This window comes from Vigna umbellata, chromosome 10, assembly GCF_029865625.1.
Source record: "Vigna umbellata cultivar VRB3 chromosome 10, Vumbellata_1.0, whole genome shotgun sequence".
Classification (NCBI taxonomy): Eukaryota; Viridiplantae; Streptophyta; class Magnoliopsida; order Fabales; family Fabaceae; genus Vigna; species Vigna umbellata.
In genome coordinates, this window is record NC_142174.1 from 25111405 (window position 1) to 25132507 (window position 21103).

The window sequence follows — 21103 nt, forward strand, 5'->3', positions numbered from 1 at the left end:
TCACCAACTTCCTGCCATGATAAAATTTAATCTTGTCTTTGTACGCCTTTGATGAATCATATGCATGTAATCGCATTTCTTCAAGTTCCAAAATCTGCCTTCTGCGTGTGCATTGAGTTTCATAAGGATCAAAATTCAAGAATTTTAAAGCCCATAATGCTTTATGCTCCAATTCTACTGGCAAATGGCATGCTTTCCCATAGACTAATTGAAACGGTGATGATGGACAAATTTGTAAGCACCAAAATATGATGTCACAAACTTGTTTCACAATCGGCAAGTATGACCGAATCGTTTCAAGTAATAAACTTGGTAAGACCAAGTATCGTTCTCCCAAAGGACTCACGGCCTAGTTTAGTTATGTGATTTGTTGATTAGCTAAGACTTAAGAACACAATAATTGAAGTTTAATATGCAAAGACGAAAATTAAATATGTATGCATGAATTGATCAATGACAAAGACAAAAGATAAACACTTTCAAGGAAATATATGAATGAATATGTTGTTGGGGGTCAATTTCATCTCATCCACTCTCATATATTTTAGGAATTCAACATTCAAATCATCATTGTTAATGCCACTCTCTAATGTACCATTCTAGATGGCTTCTCCCTAATCAAATAGTTCATACAATTCCTAGCATTCCTAATGATTAGTTCATGAGTGCAGGAGCTTAAAGGCAACCAATATAATATTGTCAGTATAATATTGGGAGAAATTCCCCGGATCTAGATTTCCCCGTACGTGTCCGTATCAACAAAACCAATAATCATGCATTAGAATGAGTTAAACAATGCAAGCATTGAGCAAAGAGGAAAAACCCTAACTAATGATGAAAGAAAGCATATGTCTTAATTCAAAGATGTACTCAACAAATCCATATATGAGAGCTTCAAGAGATTACTTTGACTCCCCAACAAACATACAAGGTTTAGTTCACCATATTCATGGTGAACCTAGATGAATTACAATGAAAGTATGAAAGAATAAACCCAATAAAGGTGAAGAGGTAGCCTGAGCATCCAAGATCCTCCTTCAAAGGGGTGAAAGAGAGAGTGTTTGCCTCGTTTCTGCCAAAGATGCCTAACTATAGGACGTGCAAGCCCTTATATACTAATCTAGAGTTACAAAAGATTACAAAAGTCCAAGCCCAAAAAGTGCCGCTCAGCGGTATTTACCGCTCAGCGGTGATTGCGCGTCTTCTTTCTTCCCCTCAGCGGCCATTTTGCCCCTCAGCGGTTCCAACGTCACCTCTTGAGTGCCGCTCAGCGGTAGTTTGCCGCTGAGCGGTGCCTTCGACTTCTCCTTTTTTGCACTCTTTCTTGTCTTTTCTAATGTCCTCTCTCTTATTCTTCACTTCTTTCACCAAATTCACCTCAAAACCTGCACAAGAACACTTAAATCAAGCATAAACCTGTCCAGCTCTCTTATTTCTGAAAATATAAACAAAAGGCATGATTTCAAGCTAGTTTCTAAGTCTAAAGGTTGCTTTTAGTATCAACTTTAAGCATGAAAATAACAGTTTTTCAACTGTTATCACAACCCCAAACTTAGAACTTTGCTTGTCCTCAAGCAAATAAAATGTAACTCCATCTCCAACCAATTCATATGATGGTTCACTCATTCAAAATCCTCTTTTCAAGATAAGTAATAACTTCACTCAAACTTAAGACCAAGAGTTCAATCAAGATGTGCACATGCTTTAGTGTTCACAAAGTCATTTAAATTCCAACAAATGCTATTTTTCATGAATGATCAATCAATTAAGCATGGATGTTCATGTGCTTATGGAATATTTCCTCACTAGGTAAAGTGTTTCACTCAACACACAAGTGTATAAGAGGTAAAGTGTTTCACTCATTCACTCCACTATCACAATGTCACATGAATCAACTTTGCCTTTCATTTAACCACAATCAAATACATTCACAAGCATGCATCATCACAAGGACTTTTCAATGGCTTATAATGTGGCTGGGCTAACAAGAAAATTGGTTTTTCTGGATCACAAAATCCTTGAGTTAAGAGAATCATAACAACACAATCTTCTTATTCATTCCCAACTTTCTTTTGCCTTTGCTTTTGCATTTGCATTGAGCTTTGCTTCTTTTTCTTTTCTTTTCTTTGCATATTCTTACTTTTTAGCTGTTAGCTCAATGCTTTTTCCTTTTTCATGTTTCCCCAATAACCCCAAACTTGAACATTTAACAATACCACACAAGATCTTCTACTTAACTCAAGGTAAAGATTTTCAATCGAGGGTGTTCAGTGTATATTTAAGGCTAAGGGTTCAAAGGATAGAACACAACGTGTTCTCTTTTAGAAGGCTAACTTTATGAATTTGGCCAATAAAAAGGGTTTCAAAAACACGGCCTTTGATCATATGATGCAAAACAAGCAATTGATTCAATCATAGAAAACCTGGGCAAAGTCATTCATGCTTTCAAAGTAATAGCATTCAACAATAACAACTCTGGAGCTCAAAACCTCACATATAAGCTCATTCACATTTGACATGCACATCCTGCTTAATTTCACAATCACAATCATGATATTATGCATTTGTTCACAAAGCTTGTGAATCACCTGTATAAGCATTTTAATGTGCACATCATCTCAACATCAATCAATCATAAGCATCATTCAGCATTACTTATCACACAATCACAGTTAATAGCAAACCATCACAAGAAACCAGGTTTCACATAGAGTACATCGAACCCTAATCTAAAAACAAAAACAAATAAGTTCAGAAAACTTAAACCACAAAAGCATAATCATATGATAGCATTCATCAGTAAATGTTATCTCAGCTCCTCATCAGTCTGAACTGTCCTCTGTATCTTCCTCTTCTTCCTCATCATCATCATCATCAAACGCATCCTCCTCCTCAGCTTCATCTTCATCCATGTCTCGGGCTGAAGCTTCAGCTGCTTCAGCTCCTCCATGCCATGGTTCTTCTGGCCAAGCTACCACATTATGGAATTCATCCATAGTCCACCTGTGTGCTGGAAGGGTATCATACATCCCTACTATCATCTCAGCCGTGGCCACCTGCCCTCTGTGGATGGACTGCAACTGAGCACCTATAAGAGACATATACATGTCCCTCATCTGGAATGGTTCTGCCTCATGAGTATCAGCAGAAGTCCTGCTCTGTGCTGGCCTTCTCTCTCTACGAGCCTGGCGTGGTGGCACTGGCTGAGCTGCCTCCTCACCTCCACAGTACTGTCTGTAATAGGCCTCATCTATAGCTTTTCTTGGCCTCTCAAATGGTGGAACAGAAGTGTCCACCCCAGCTAGCTTGCAAAGGTGAGTGATCAAAGAAGGATGTCCCAGTGGTGCTTTGTTGTTTGAGGTGTTAGCACACACACTAATCTCATCAGCTATCACCTGCCCAATATTAACATTCAAGTTTCTGATAGCACAGTAGATGAAGAGTGCCCTGCTGAGAGTAATATCTGACACATGTGAACATGGCTGAATGTTGGCATGAGAAAATGCCATCCAATACTTTGCAAGAGGAGTCAAATCTGTCCTCCTAATGTTAACCACTGAGCCAGATCTATTCCTTTGGAAGTGTCCTCCAGGTATACACAATACTCTCTCCACATCCTCATAATCAGCACCTTCCTCCATGCTAAGAGCAAACTGACATTGCTCACCAGCCCACACAGTATCCAGGAAATTGTTGATAGAATCAGGATCATACCTGATAGCATGGCCTCTGACATAGCCCAAATAATTCTCAGCTGGATAATCACCAATCTTCTTTGCATTGGTGTAGAATTCCTTCACCACAGCTATGTTGGCAGGTGCAGGATAGGTGGCTAACTTTCCCCAGTCATTCCCTAACACTTGCTCTCCAAATTGAGGAGCAAAGTTAGGTATCATTCCAACCTTTCTCTCCATCAGAAGTCTCCTGTCCTGAACCACCCTAAAGTGCTTCTCATGTTTCCTAGAGAGGAACCTGCTAGAGTGAGGTTGCTCTGGTTCCTTTTCCTTTCTCTTGGTTGCCATGGTTTTCAATCTTTTTCCTGATGAGGATGCCATTCCTACATTCAAAACACAAGCCAAACCACAGAACATGATGTTAATCATTAGTAAAACATAGAACATAACTCCTGTCGAAGCTAAACCACCGCTGAGGGCCAGAATTTCCCCTCAGCGCCACCAGCGCCACATTCCAACACGCAAAAATCAGAAAAAAAAAAACCAAATCTGGCAGAGTGCCGCTCAGCGGTAATTTACCCCTCAGCGGTAACTCTGCAGATTTTTGAAAAATCAGTTTCAAAGCTTCCCTAACTCCACCCAAATGCAATTTTCAGTTTTCCAGTTCATAATCATGCAGTTTAATCGGTTCAAAAATCAAATATATCATCAAATCATGCATAGAAATCAAAACCCCTAAATATTCATGCTTTGACAATCACATTCAAATTCAAGAACCCTAGAATGAACAAAATGCATTTTACTTACTTGGGTGGAGATACTAGATGCAATGAGAATGCCTTCAAACTAGAATGCTCTCTTCCAACCCCAAACTTTGATGGCACACTAGTGAAAAAGTGAATAGAAGAGAGATTTTCTTAAGAGGGAAGAGTGAAAAGATGTGGAAAACCTAGGAGAAGGTGTGTGGAAGTGTTTGTGCAGAGAGAAGTCTGGAAATAAACCCTAAAACGCAGCTTGGGGTATAAAAATACCCTAATGGGCTCGGGTCCCGCTAAGGGGAACTAAAGCCCAGTCTGCGAGAGTACCGCTCAGCGGTAAAATACCGCTCAGCGGCACTTTCGTGATGTGCTCCTCTCCTTCTTTTCTTGACCTACGTGCCTTCCCTACATGTCCCTCATAGGTTCCCTGCAATTCAATGTTAAAAATGCTTATGCAAACCCTAACTAAAATAAACAAACAAAAACAATCAATCAACTGGGTTGCCTCCCAGGTAGCGCTTGTTTAACGTCACGAGCCTGACCCAAATTCCACCAGCACCCATCAGTAGGTGTTTCCAACTTACCAGCACCCATCAGTAGGTGCAAAATTTTCTCACCAACACCCATCAGTAGGTGTTACAAACCTAGCATCCTTCAGTAGATGCTTAACCACCTAGCATCCTTCAGTAGATGCTGGATCCAACAAAAATATTTACAGAATAATGTCCACAATTTAAAAGTTACAAAACCAAATCAAAAGTTTTTAAATCCACTGGGTTGCCTCCCAGCAAGCGCTCTTTTAACGTCATTAGCTTGACCCAGTAAAGCTCATGTTCCTTCTTCTTTTTCTTCTTTCTACTGAACTTCTTCAGAAATTTGATCAAACCAGGAACCTGTTGCAATGTCTCAATCATAGGAACTTTAATCTCCAATTTCTTGAAGATTTCCATAAAGCACTTAAATTTCTTTTCCTTCCTATGATTCTTCTTTAGATGAGGATGTGATTTTTCATGTGATTTCTTCTTCTTTCCTCTCATCTTCTTTTTCTTCCTTTTTCTCTCCCTAAATTTTCTCTTTTTCTCTTCTTTTATTTTTTTCTTCCTTTCTCTTTTTCTCCTCAACTTCTTTATCTTCACACAAATTTTCTTTCTCTCTTTTCTCTCAACCAATTCTTTTTCTTTTTCTTCATCTTTATCTTTCTCACTCAACTCTTCTTTCTCTTTTCTCTCTACCCTTTCCTCATCTCCCTCTAATTTTTCCTCATCAAGAATCTTGTCACTTTCAGTGATAATGACTTGCCCTTCCTCCTTAAGGTTAACTTCAGTATTAACCTTAACATTCAATTTTTGACTAATGAAACTAAGGTGCATCTCCAATTTTTTCAAAAATTGTTGGGTGTCATCCAAATTTACTGATGGAGAGGGTTGTTGCTGCCATTGTTGTGGTGGCAGCCTATCAAATTCTTCGGCAGCTTGAGTGGTTTTGTGATGACGATCAGGTATCTGTATGTACTGTTGAACTGCCTCCTCCAACGTTATCCTTCTTCCCGATAGAGAGGGTTTTTTCTGCCTTTGTTGTGGTGGTAGATTCTTAAATTGTTCGACAGCTTGCCAAAATTGATCATCATCCATGCTTGAGTGAGATCCCACCAGTGATTGAAATTACCTTAGTAGAATTGAGTGCCTATTAAATTCTTGTTCGAATTGCATCCTGCAAACATTAGGCACAAAACTCTAGAAAATATTTGTTAGTACAAAAAGATATAGGAGAAAATAAAGATTGAAAAGATATAAGAAGATAAAAGATTTAGAAGATAGAATCAAATAAAATAGAATAAAACCTAATCTAAAAAATAAAATCTAATCTAAAAGATAAAATAAAATAAAATCTAACCTAACCTAAAAGATAGAATAAGAATAAAATAAAATCTAACCTAAAAAGATAAAAAGATAAAATCTAATAAAACAAAATAAAATCTAATCTAAAAAGATAAAATAAAATCAAATAAAAATCGAAAAATAAACAGAAAATAAAAACAGAAAACAGAAAAACAGAAAACAGAAAAAATAAAATAAAATCAAATAAAATACAAACTGAAAAATATAAACAGAAAAATAAAATAAAATAAAAATTCGAAATTTAAAATAAAATAAAAAAAATAAGTCAAAGATAATCAATAATCACACAAATTAACCAGTTAAACCACGAATCCCCGGCAACGGCGCCAAAAACTTGATGGACAAATTTGTAAGCACCAAAATATGATGTCACAAACTTGTTTCACAATCGGCAAGTATGACCGAATCGTTTCAAGTAATAAACTTGGTAAGACCAAGTATCGTTCTCCCAAAGGACTCACGGCCTAGTTTAGTTATGTGATTTGTTGATTAGCTAAGACTTAAGAACACAATAATTGAAGTTTAATATGCAAAGACGAAAATTAAATATGTATGCATGAATTGATCAATGACAAAGACAAAAGATAAACACTTTCAAGGAAATATATGAATGAATATGTTGTTGGGGGTCAATTTCATCTCATCCACTCTCATATATTTTAGGAATTCAACATTCAAATCATCATTGTTAATGCCACTCTCTAATGTACCATTCTAGATGGCTTCTCCCTAATCAAATAGTTCATACAATTCCTAGCATTCCTAATGATTAGTTCATGAGTGCAGGAGCTTAAAGGCAACCAATATAATATTGTCAGTATAATATTGGGAGAAATTCCCCGGATCTAGATTTCCCCGTACGTGTCCGTATCAACAAAACCAATAATCATGCATTAGAATGAGTTAAACAATGCAAGCATTGAGCAAAGAGGAAAAACCCTAACTAATGATGAAAGAAAGCATATGTCTTAATTCAAAGATGTACTCAACAAATCCATATATGAGAGCTTCAAGAGATTACTTTGATTCCCCAACAAACATACAAGGTTTAGTTCACCATATTCATGGTGAACCTAGATGAATTACAATGAAAGTATGAAAGAATAAACCCAATAAAGGTGAAGAGGTAGCCTGAGCATCCAAGATCCTCCTTCAAAGGGGTGAAAGAGAGAGTGTTTGCCTCGTTTCTGCCAAAGATGCCTAACTATAGGACGTGCAAGCCCTTATATACTAATCTAGAGTTACAAAAGATTACAAAAGTCCAAGCCCAAAAAGTGACGCTTAGCGGTATTTACCGCTCAGCGGTGATTGCGCGTCTTCTTTCTTCCCCTCAGCGGCCATTTTGCCCCTCAGCGGTTCCAACGTCACCTCTTGAGTGCCGCTCAGCGGTAGTTTGCCGCTGAGCGGTGCCTTCGACTTCTCCTTTTTGCATTCTTTCTTGTCTTTTCTAATGTCCTCTCTCTTATTCTTCACTTCTTTCACCAAATTCACCTCAAAACCTGCACAAAAACACTTAAATCAAGCATAAACCTGCCCAGCTCTCTTATTTCTGAAAATATAAACAAAAGGCATGATTTCAAGCTAGTTTCTAAGTCTAAAGGTTGCTTTTAGTATCAACTTTAAGCATAAAAATAACAGTTTTTCAACTGTTATCACAAGCCCTTATATACTAATCTAGAGTTACAAAAGATTACAAAAGTCCAAGCCCAAAAAGTGCCGCTCAGCGGTATTTACCGCTCAGCGGTGATTGCGCGTCTTCTTTCTTCCCCTCAGCGGCCATTTTGCCCCTCAGCGGTTCCAACGTCACCTCTTGAGTGCCGCTCAGCGGTAGTTTGCCGCTGAGCGGTGCCTTCGACTTCTCCTTTTTTGCACTCTTTCTTGTCTTTTCTAATGTCCTCTCTCTTATTCTTCACTTCTTTCACCAAATTCACCTCAAAACCTGCACAAGAACACTTAAATCAAGCATAAACCTGTCCAGCTCTCTTATTTCTGAAAATATAAACAAAAGGCATGATTTCAAGCTAGTTTCTAAGTCTAAAGGTTGCTTTTAGTATCAACTTTAAGCATGAAAATAACAGTTTTTCAACTGTTATCAGGTGACAATCCCATAAACGTCTTCATTGCTGTCCTATAAGCCCAAAGAGCATCATCCAATTTGAGAGACCAATCCTTTCTTGATGAAGTCACTGTTTTTTCCAGGATCCTTTTTATTTCCCTGTTAGACACCTCAGCTTGTCCATTGGTTTGTGGATGATAAGGTGCAGCTACCTTATGTTTTAGTCCATAGTGTTTGAGTACTTTCTCTAGCTGATAATTGCAAAAATGAGATCCTCCATGACTGATAAACACTCTTGGAGTGCCAAAGCGTGAGAATATCTGCCTCTTCAGGAATTTAATTACTGTGCTAGCATCATTTTTAGGACAAGCTAATGCTTCCACCCATTTACTCACATAATCCACTGCTACCAGAATATATTCATTGTTGAAAGATGGAGGGAAAGGTCCAACAAAATCAATACCCCAACAATCAAAAATCTCAACCTCTAAAATACCCTGTAAAGGCATCTCATGACGTTTAGTGATTGTCCCTGCTCTTTGACATTTATCACAATTTCTAGCATGATTATGGGCATCTTTAAATAAAGTTGGCCAATAAAACCCAGATTGAAGGACTTTTGCTGTGATGGACAAATTTGTAAGCACCAAAATATGATGTCACAAACTTGTTTCACAATCGGCAAGTATGACCGAATCGTTTCAAGTAATAAACTTGGTAAGACCAAGTATCGTTCTCCCAAAGGACTCACGGCCTAGTTTAGTTATGTGATTTGTTGATTAGCTAAGACTTGAGAGCACAATAATTGAAGTTTAATATGCAAAGACGAAAATTAAATATGTATGCATGAATTGATCAATGACAAAGACAAAAGATAAACACTTTCAAGGAAATATATGAATGAATATGTTGTTGGGGGTCAATTTCATCTCATCCACTCTCATATATTTTAGGAATTCAACATTCAAATCATCATTGTTAATGCCACTCTCTAATGTACCATTCTAGATGGCTTCTCCCTAATCAAATAGTTCATACAATTCCTAGCATTCCTAATGATTAGTTCATGAGTGCAGGAGCTTAAAGGCAACCAATATAATATTGTCAGTATAATATTGGGAGAAATTCCCCGGATCTAGATTTCCCCGTACGTGTCCGTATCAACAAAACCAATAATCATGCATTAGAATGAGTTAAACAATGCAAGCATTGAGCAAAGAGGAAAAACCCTAACTAATGATGAAAGAAAGCATATGTCTTAATTCAAAGATGTACTCAACAAATCCATATATGAGAGCTTCAAGAGATTACTTTGATTCCCCAACAAACATACAAGGTTTAGTTCACCATATTCATGGTGAACCTAGATGAATAACAATGAAAGTATGAAAGAATAAACCCAATAAAGGTGAAGAGGTAGCCTGAGCATCCAAGATCCTCCTTCAAAGGGGTGAAAGAGAGAGTGTTTGCCTCGTTTCTGCCAAAGATGCCTAACTATAGGACGTGCAAGCCCTTATATACTAATCTAGAGTTACAAAAGATTACAAAAGTCCAAGCCCAAAAAGTGCCGCTCAGCGGTATTTACCGCTCAGCGGTGATTGCGCGTCTTCTTTCTTCCCCTCAGCGGCCATTTTGCCCCTCAGCGGTTCCAACGTCACCTCTTGAGTACCGCTGAGCGGTGCCTTCGATTTCTCCTTTTTGCACTCTTTCTTGTCTTTTCTAATGTCCTCTCTCTTATTCTTCACTTCTTTCACCAAATTCACCTCAAAACCTGCACAAAAACACTTAAATCAAGCATAAACCTGTCCAGCTCTCTTATTTCTGAAAATATAAACAAAAGGCATGATTTCAAGCTAGTTTCTAAGTCCAAAGGTTGCTTTTAGTATCAACTTTAAGCATGAAAATAACAGTTTTTCAACTGTTATCATGCTGCTGTTCTTTCTCCATTAAAATGTCCTCCCTAAGGTGAATCATGACAATGCCAGAGAATTCCTTCTGCTTCTTCATTTGTAACACATCTCCTTAGAAGATTATCTGCTCCAATTTTGAACAAATAAGGATCATCCCAAACAAACAGCTTGGCATCATGCAGAAATTTCTTTCTTTGTTGCCAAGTTAAGTCTTCCGGCATGACTCTTGCAGCTTTGAAATTCTCCATATCAGCAAACCAGGGCCTCTGTTGGATATACATGAGTGATTCATCTGAAAAAGATTCCCAGATTTCAGACTCCTTGCTAGTGACCTCATTGTTGACTAACCGTGACAAATGATCAACAATTAAGTTCTCACTTCCTTTCTTGTCACGGATTTCTACATCAAATTCTTGCAATAGTAGTACCCACCTAATCAAACGTGGCTTAGAATCTGGTTTTGTCAACAAATATTTGATAGCTGCATGATCTGTATAGACAATCACCTTAGACCCAATAAGATAAGGTCTAAATTTCTCTAGAGCATACACAATGGCAAGAAATTCTTTCTCTGTGGTAGCATAATTCAATTGAGCATTGTTCAGAACCTTGCTAGCATAATAAATTGGATGAAACTTTTGTTCTTTCCGCTGGCCAAGGACAACTCCTATTGCATAATCACTTGCATCACACATTAATTCAAAATTTTGATTCCAATCTGGCGCTACAATTACTGGAGTTGACACTAACTTCTTCTTCAATATGTCGAAAGCTTTCAGACAATCTTCATTCATCACAAAAGGAACATCCTTCATCAAAAGATTACTCAATGGTTTAGCAATTTTTGAGAAATCTTTGATGAATCTTCTATAAAACCCAGCATGACCAAGAAAACTTCTAATTCCCTTTACATTTGTTGGTGGAGGTAATTTCTCAATGACTTCTACTTTAGCTTTGTCTACCTCAATTCCTTTAGCAGAGATTTTATGCCCCAATACAATTCCTTCAGTTACCATGAAATGACATTTCTCCCAATTAAGAACAAGATTTGTCTGAACACATCTTTTGAGGACAGTGTTCAAATTAGCCAAACATCTTTGGAAAGAATTTCCAAAAACTGAGAAATCATCCATGAATACCTCAATGCATTTTTCTAAGAGATCTGCAAAAATTGCCTGCATACACCTCTGAAACGTAGCTGGAGCATTACATAATCCAAAAGGCATCTTTCTATATGCAAAGATACCAAAGGGACAAGTAAAAGCCGTCTTCTCCTGGTCTTTTGGATCTACCACAATTTGATTGTATCCAGAATATCCATCTAGAAAACAATAGAAAGCCTGCCCTGATAACCTTTCTAACATCTGATCCATGAAAGGAAGAGGAAAATGATCTTTCCTAGTAGCTTTATTCAGCTTCCTGTAATCAATGCACATACGCCCACCAGTAACTGTCCGAGTAGGAATAAGTTCATTCTTATCATTATAAATTACTGTCATCCCACCTTTCTTTAGAACCACCTGTACTGGACTCACCCATTCACTGTCAGAGATTGGATAGATGATACCAGCTTCTAACAGTTTCAACACTTCTTTTCTGACCACCTCCTTCATAACAGGATTTAATCTCCTCTGTGGTTGAGCACTTGGTTTATAATCTTCTTCCATAAATATTTTGTGCATGCAGTAAGTTGGGCTAATACCTTTAAGATCTGATATTGACCACCCAATTGCTTCTTTGTTGGCTTTCAGAATTTCTATCAATTGCTCTTCTTCTTGTAAAGATAAAGAGTTATTGATGATGACTGGCTTTGTTCCATCTTCTTCTAGAAAGACATATTTCAGATGTGATGGTAATCTTTTTAATTCTGGTGTCTGTGCGTTGACTGCTTCTTCCTTATCAAGTATTTCGAATATTGGATCTTCCTCTGGACTCTTTTTCAATGTTTCCAAGTCCATTAGACATTCATCAATCAATTTCTCTTCTTCTTCATCTAAATCTTCACATGCATCAATGAGAGTTTTTTCCAATGGAGAAATATTTCGCACCATCCTTGCTTGCACCATACAAACTTCATCAAGTTCATCAAATTGAAAACATGCTTTGTCATCATTTGGATATGTCATGGCCTTGGATACGTCAAAAGTGACTTCTTCATCATCAACTCTCAATTTAAGCTTACCATTCTCTACATCAATCAAAATTCTAGCAGTCTTCATAAAAGGTCTCCCAAGAATAAGAGGAACATCACTATTTCCTTCCATCTCCATCACAATAAAATCCACTGGGAATACAAATTTGTCAACCTTCACTAGAACATCTTCAACCACTCCATATGGATATTTAAGAGACCTGTCCGCCAATTGAAGAGTCATTCTGGTTGGTTTAATTTCCAACCCCTGAATTGTTTTGCACATGGATAGCGGCATTAGATTAATGCTAGCTCCCAAATCAATCAATGCTCTTCCAACTTTCACATCTCCTATGGTGCATGGAATAGTGAAGCTTCCTGGATCTTTAAGTTTAGGAGGTAGTTTCTGTATGATTACACTGTAGTTACCCTGTATATTGATAGTTTCCTTCTCAATGTACTTGTGTTTCTTTGTGAGGAGTTCCTTCAAAAACTTTGCATATGCTGGCATCTGTTGCAATGCTTCAGAGAATGGTATAGTGATCTCCAACTTCTTAAACAATTCCATGAATCTTTCCAACTGCTTTTCTTTCTCCTTCCTTGAATAACTCTTTGGATAAGGAAGTGGCTTTTCATACTCTTCCTCTTTCTTTTCTCTCCTCTCCTCTTCTTCTTTTTTCTTTTTCTCTCTCTCAACTCTTTCTTTCCACTCACATGTTTCTTTTTCACTCTCACTCTCATTTTCTTTCTCCTCTCTTTCTTTTTGTCTCTCCTCTAACACTCTACCACTTCTGGTCACAACAGTTTTACACTCCTTTCTGAGATTATCATGTTTCATCTCGTCAACTATTCTCTCAACATAAACCTCCATATTTTTAAATGCAGCATCCATATTATGACAATAAGACGCATTCGTCTTCAAGAATCTTTGGAAAGTCTCTTCAAGCTTTGTTGTTTTTTCAACTGGAGTAAATTGCATCTCCCATTTTTGTTGTTGTACTTGAACCATTGAAACCTGTTGTATTTCCTGTGGTATTTGAGAAAGTTTCATAGTTACCTCTTCAAGCTGTTGAGAGATAATTCTATTTTGAATAAGCAAAGCCTCATTTGATTGTAACAACTCCTTCTGACTAAGATCTCCTTTTTCAATGTTGAGTTCGTTGTCACTAGTAGCCATATTTTCAATAATTTCAGTTGCTTCCTCTGGAGTTTTCCATTTAATGTTTCCTCCTGCTGAGGCATGAAGCATCATCTTAGTTTGTGAACCAAGACCTCCAAGGAAAGTTAAGACTACTTCTTCTTTGAAACCATGCATAGGAGTTTTTCGTAACAGGCTTTTGTATCTGTCCCATGCATGCCCCAGTGATTCTTCCATGCCCTGCTTAAATGAAGAAATCTCTTGCTTGCCTTTTGTCACCTTTGATTGTGGAAAGTACTTGTTTAAAAACTTTGTCACCACTGCTTCCCACTCTGTGAAACTTCCTTCTGGGAAAGAATTCAACCAAAGCTTAGCATTGCCTCCCAATGAGAAAGGAAACAAACTAAGTTTAATCGCTTCATCTGGCACCCCATTAATTTTGACCGTGTTGCAGATCTCATTAAATGTAGTAAGGTGCTCATAGGGGCTTTCATGAGATAACCCATTAAATTGATTGCTCTTCACCAATTGGATAAATGCTGGCTTGACCTCCATGTTAGCTGCATTGACTCTAGGTCTAGCTATACTGTTAAAGTGCTGAGGTCCAGCTGTATTGGTGTAATCAGCAAGAGTTCTTCTGATATTATTGTTCTCCATATTTTCTGTGCTATGGTCAAAACCTTGTGGTGATGGTTGCAACAGAGTTTCAGGGGGAGGGAAAAGTTCTCTAGATGTTCGAATTCTTCTCCTCCGTCTACTCTCGTCTAGACCTTCAAGAAGAGGTTCTGTTGTTTTCTTGCTCCTAGTTCGAATTGCCTCCTGCATACACAAGAACACAAAACCCTAGAATATTTGGTTAGCACAAAAAGATATAGGAGAAGATAAAAACAGAAAACAGAAAATAAAATAAAATAAAAATAAAAACCGAAAAATAAAAACAGAAATTCAAAATTAAAGTCAAAGATAATCAATAATCACTCAAATTAACCAGTTAAACCACGAGTCCCCCGCAACGGCGCCAAAAACTTGATGGACAAATTTATGAACACCAAATTATGATGTCACAAACTTGTTTTTCAATCGGCAAGTGTGACCGAATCGTTCAAATAATAAACTTGGTAAGACCAAGTATCGTTCTTCCCAAAGGACTCACGGCCTAGTTTAGTTGTGTGGTTTCTTGATTAACTAAGACTTAAAAACGAAATATTTGGATTTTATATGCAAAAGATGAAAATTAAATATGTATGCATGAAGTTTTGATCAATGGCAAAAAGCAAAAGATAAACACTTTCAATGGAATTTATGTATGAATATGTTGTTGGGGGTCAATTTCATCTTATCCAGTCTCATATATTTTAGGAATTCAACATTCAAATCATCATTGTTAATGCCACTCTCTAAAGTACCTTTCAAGAAGGCTTCTCCCCAATCACGAGTTCATACAATTCCTAGCATTCCTAATGATCAGTTCATAAGTGCAGGAGCTTAACGACAACCAATATAATATTGGGAGAAATTCCCCGGATCTAGACTTCCCCGCACGCGCCCGTATCGACAAAACCAATAATCATGCATCAAATGAGTTAAACAATGCAAGCATTAAACAAAGAGGAAAAACCCTAACTAATGATGAAAGAAAGCATAAATCTTAAATAAAAGATGTAAAAACAGATTCCATATATGAGAGCTTCAAAAGATTACATTGATTCCCCAACAAACATACAGAGTTTAGTTCACCATATTCATGGTGAACCTAGATGAATAACAATGAAAGAAGGAAAGATAAAACCCTAAAAAGGTGAAGAGGAAGCCTCAGCATCCAAGATCCTCCTTCAAAGGGGTGGAAGAGAGAGTGTTTGCTTCGTTCCAGCCAAAGATTCCTAACCCTAGGAAACCCTAAAGCTTATATATTATTCGTAAATTACAGAAAATTAGGTCCAAGCCCATAAAAGTGCCGCTCAGCGGTAAAGTACCGCTCAGCGGTAAGTGCGTGAGACGTTTCTTCCCCTCAGCGGGCATTTTGCCCCTCAGCGGACCTCCCGTGACTTCCTGAGTGCCGCTCAACGGTAAACTGCCGCTGAGCGGTGACTTCGGCTTCTCCTTTTGCACTTTTTGATGTCTTTTCTGATTCCATCTCTCTCCTTCTTCACTTCTTTCACCAAATTCACCTTAAAACCTGCACAAAAACACTGAAATCAAGCATAAACCTGTCCAGCTCTCTTATTTCTGAAAATATGAAGAAAAGCATGATTTCAAGCTAGTTTCTAAGTATAAAGGTTGCTTTTAGTATCAATTTTAAGCATGAAAATAACAGTTTTTCAACTATTATCAGAAGGCTTTCAAGCAACACGCGCACAAACATCTCGAAAGAAAAGATCAAATTATTATTTTTGATTAAACACTTGACCTTAGAAAAACTTGACAACCCAATTTTCCTTTTGATTATTCATCATTTTTCCTTTTATCACCTTTTCGTTATCTTTGAAAAACAAGAGTTTAACGATTCACAAGAAAAACAAGTGACTCAAGATTGACTTCGTCTTATTTTTGTTTTTTCCCCTCTTTTTTTTGCAATACCCTTTTAGGACTCGATTTGCAGTACTACTTGGAGAAACTCTGTAGTGAATGTTCACATTGAAAGTCATGGATGAAGACGTGATACCGATGAGCATACTTCTCCATAGCAAGACACTTCACAACATCAAATTCACTTGTACAATGACTGATGCTTTCTTATGTGGTCTTAAAGCCCACTTCATTTCTTCATGGCATTTGTAGAGGCATTCTCAAGCCTTGCCTCAGTGTTGGGTTGACTTTCTTCAGACTTTAATCATCTTGAATGAATCAAAGTTTGCCTTTGCGCTTGAACAACCAGCACTTTTGGTGGAATGACCGATAGCCACTCCATGGTAATCACCTTTTGTATATGATGCATCACGAGTCTTGAGGTATTAAGGCTTTAAAGGCTTCATGTAACAAGTAGAGACCAAGCCTTTTTATGCAGGAGACTTGGAAGAAATGTTGCCTAAGTTAGAAGGTTAGGAGTGAAACTCATATGCCTTTCGTCTTGATCAACATTTTTTCCTGGCGGCTTGGTAGGAAGTTGAGTTTGGGTCGAGTCTCAAATTTTTCCTCAAAACGGTTTCAAAGGGTAGGCCAGCGGTATTTGAGCGGTGGGATGTGATTGAGCTCTTTCTTCTCTCCTTATCCCAAGCTTAGACCAGACTTGTTCACATTTACTGCCATGGTAGGACCTTGAGCGATCTTTTCAGTCTTCACACAAATTTCAATTCTTTCTCCAAGTATCCTCAAGTCTGCAAAGTTTGAGGAAACACTACTCACCATATGCTGATAGAAGGGTGATTGTAGAGTTTTTAAGAACATGAAAACCATCTCCTTATTACTCATAGGATACCCTACTTGAGCAGCAATCTCTTTCCACCTTTGGGCATATTCTTTGAGCGATTTGAACTCCCTCACCATGCTCTACAATTGCAATCTATCAGGTGCTACATCCAGGTTGTATTTGTACTACCTCAAGAAAGCATCACTAGTGGAAAAATGACATTTTATAACGTACAAAAATGATCTTTTATAACATAGTTACTAGGGACATAGTTCTGGGCGATATAGTAAGTCTACGCATTTTATAACGTAGCAGAAATTTACGTTATAATATGTTCAACATATTATAATATGTTCAACATATTATAACGTAGTTTCTGAAGTACGTTATAATATGCGCAGTTTATTATGACAAATTTTGATTTGTATGTTATAATAGGATGGAAGGTTTTATGACGTAGAAGTTTTTGTACGTTATAATATGTGATATATTATTACGTATATATTGTTGTACGTTATAATATATGATCAACTATCATAACGTACATTGTTTAGTACGTTATAATATATAATTTTTTTTTAAAAAAATTGATTATTACATTTGACATCCAATAAAATTATAATAATATTCATGTATTATGATCTCATCCAATCAATTTATAATCAATATAGTTCAAATAAACAAATTTAAGGAAATTAACAAAATAGAATTCATTTCAAATGTTAAATAGTCTAATATTTAATACATTCATTTATACATCACTTAAAATAAAAGAAGCTCAGTTTCTTGTAATGTCTTCAATGTTTGCAACTTTCATGGGAGATGAATCATTAAAGATCTACAAATAAAATAATAGAATTAAAAAATATTCTAATGAATAGTTCAAGTTACATTAGAGATGTCAGACTAAAACCATTTGATACATCTGAATCTGATTATTAAATCTGAATGTAACAAAAAAATTTACTATATCACAAAATTATGACAAAAGGTAAAATAAAAAAAATAAGTATAATTAGATATAAAAACAATCAGTTTTTTTTAAATTATTTATTTCCAATCAAAATTTCAACCTCATGTCATTTCAAGAAAAGAAAAAAGACTAGTAAATTACACAAATGATGACAAATCCATAAAAATAAAGTAACACAAGATAATGCTCTAAAGAAGTGGATAAGGTTAAAACAAACATTTTTTAACTGGTTGTCACATACTAAAAAATTCATCGAGCAATGATATTAAAATCCATATAATTTGAGGCATTTACTTATCTAAATTGGTACAAATTGATTTATTGATTTCATTAATTACTCAATCCAAGGATACCCTTTGGCCAGAACTCATTGACCACTATTTAGGAAATTATATGCAGTTAGCAATTTCAATGACTTCACCCAGAAGTCGATCAAACCAACTATAAAACTACTCATTATTATTAAATTATCCTACATGTGTATGAAGATTCCCAACATGCTAACAACTTAATTCTTATTGTAAATTAACCTACTGAATTAAGTTGAGTATTTTGTAAATATTATTTTTTTTAATTCTTATTTTTTTTAATTGTGAGTGTTTGAGAAGATATTTGTTGTATTGATTGAATGCCATAATAATGTTTTTGTTTGATCTGTGTGCAGAGAAGACTGAGAAGCTTTGCTACTCATCATTATTCAACTTGTCGAGGAATTGTTCATTTCTCTTTGTTGTAACTATCTCTCTCCATATATACTATTTGTTCTTCAACATCAACATTTCTCAAGAAAATCCTATAACCTCTCAGTTACCTAATACTGATTGCTTTTATGTAGAGCAACAACCGAATCTTGAAACTCATGCTGACAGGTGATTGAAATAGCAGAGGTACTTTATATGATCTAGAGGTCCTTGAGGTATTTGTAAAACCAATTGATAACAATATTTTATTGAAATTGAATTCAATTTTTATTATTTTCTCTCTTGTATTTACTCTTACTGCCATTTGGTATTGTATTCATCTGGAAGCACCACGAGAACCAGATAGCTAGGTCCTGCTAAACCATCTTTATTTTACTTGTTCATCAAACAACATTAGTCTTTGACCTTAAGGTGTGTTTATGCTATAAAATTTACAAGCTTGTAATAAGCACTTTCCAATAAGAAAAAAGTTAATCTAAAAAATACAATTAGGTATACCACCATTTAGGTATAATCAAACATGACTTTAACTGCAAGAATACGATAACATTGTCCCAGGAACAGGCTCAAAAACTTCGACTATTTCTATGTCAAGCATGTTTGGTGATAAGTGTGAAAAAGAGTTGTTTTTATACTTATAAATGAGCTCAATCTTGTAATTATTCATGTTGTTCCTCATTGAAAAGTTGTAATAGGTAGTAGATTGTTATGTAAAATATTGTACAGGAAATGGTGTATTATTTAGACTCTGTCAGCCAATTTTCGCAAATCGAAAGCCAAAATTCGCACTGCCAGAAGAAGAAAATTCGCATAGCGCACTAGTACCTGTGCGCTGAGCGAATAACATTAGTTAAAGTACAGCAGTTAAGAAAATTCGCATAGCGCACCAGCACATGTGCACTGAGCGAATTAATGAAATTAAGTGGCTTTAAAAGACGTGACAGAAAGACAGAAACATTCTGTTCTAACAGAAGTTCTAGACAAAAGAAAGAAACGAAAACATCTCAGGAACTTTCGGAGACTACTTCAAGGCATCAAAACACCATTGTTGCAAGGGATTGCTTCAAATGTGTACGTTTTAGATGACTAGGAGTAGTTAAATTTCTCTTTCGTTGGGATTGGATGTAATGAACTCATTGTGATTTAATTTTCCTCCTCAATATATCGTTGTTCGTTCATATGCTCTTTCTTGAATTTATTATCATTGTATGAAAATATAATGTTATTTGAATGTCTTTGATTACTGGAAAGTAACTTTGAACATGAACGTAGATAGAGAGCACTTAAGTGATTTGGGATCTAGGGATAGACTCAATAACTTGATCATTCTTAACATCAGACTTAATGCAAATTGTATATTAAATTGAATAAGGGATTATCATTTTAATATATTAATTTAGAACTTGTTGCTAAGGGATTAGGACTAGTATGTCTTGATGTGAATATTTGAATGAAGTAATGAAATATTGAACAGAATTTTATATTCATATGATTCATGAAACCCAATTCCAACGAAGTTTCTTTTAAAAATAAATTCCTTGCACACCAACTGTTTGATAAAATACCAAAAATAGTTTCTTGTGTTGTTTTGTGCATTTTTATGTCTAATTGAGTTATAAAAGGAAGAATTGCCATGTGTTGCACAAGTCCCTTGGGAGACGATACTTTTACTTATTCAATGTATTACTTGGAACGATTTGGTATACTTGCCAAAAAGTTATCATTTGGTTTTTTCTATAACAGTCTTACCTTAGATCTTAAGCTTTTGAGACGTGTTGTCAGACAAATAAATTTTGCTGGATCCTTCCAAATGAGAGGCAGTGACGAAGTTGGACAATCCTAAAACAACAATGTAACTTAGTTGGATACTATAGAAAATTTGTTTAAGGGTCCTCCAAAATTTTGATGACAATAACTAAGTTAATTCACAAGAATCAACCATTCACTTAGACAAACCAATATGAATAAACATAATTTTTGATGAAGTATATTAGGAAGTTGGATAATTCATAATATTCTGATGAATAAATACTCACTTGAATATATTTTTAGTAGGTCTCTGATAGCATGCAAAAAATTATCACTGTCATGTGATAACAGTTGAAAAACTGTTATTTTCATGCTTAAAGTTGATACTAAAAGCAACCTTTAGACTTAGAAACTAGCTTGAAATCATGCCTTTTGTTTATATTTTCAGAAATAAGAGAGCTGGACAGGTTTATGCTTGATTTAAGTGTTTTTGTGCAGGTTTTGAGGTGAATTTGGTGAAAGAAGTGAAGAATAAGAGAGAGGACATTAGAAAAGACAAGAAAGAGTGCAAAAAGGAGAAGTCGAAGGCACCGCTCAGCGGCAAACTACCGCTGAGCGGCACTCAAGAGGTGACGTTGGAACCGCTGAGGGGAAAAATGGCCGCTGAGGGGAAGAAAGAAGACGCGCAATCACCGCTGAGCGGTAAATACCGCTGAGCGGCACTTTTTGGGCTTGGACTTTTGTAATCTTTTGTAACTCTAGATTAGTA

The 21103-nt window shown here is 36.3% G+C and overlaps 1 long non-coding RNA gene across 1 annotated transcript; it reads right to left on the bottom strand.

Annotated features, from left to right (window-relative positions):
* Positions 1 to 17670: 17670 nt before the first annotated feature.
* Positions 17671 to 20677, bottom strand: LOC148192224 (uncharacterized). Its single transcript, XR_015782618.1, has 3 exons — positions 20622 to 20677; positions 20335 to 20424; positions 17671 to 17749 (listed from the first exon to the last, which is right to left on the bottom strand). It is a non-coding gene; the product is annotated as an uncharacterized LOC148192224 (long non-coding RNA).
* Positions 20678 to 21103: the final 426 nt, after the last annotated feature.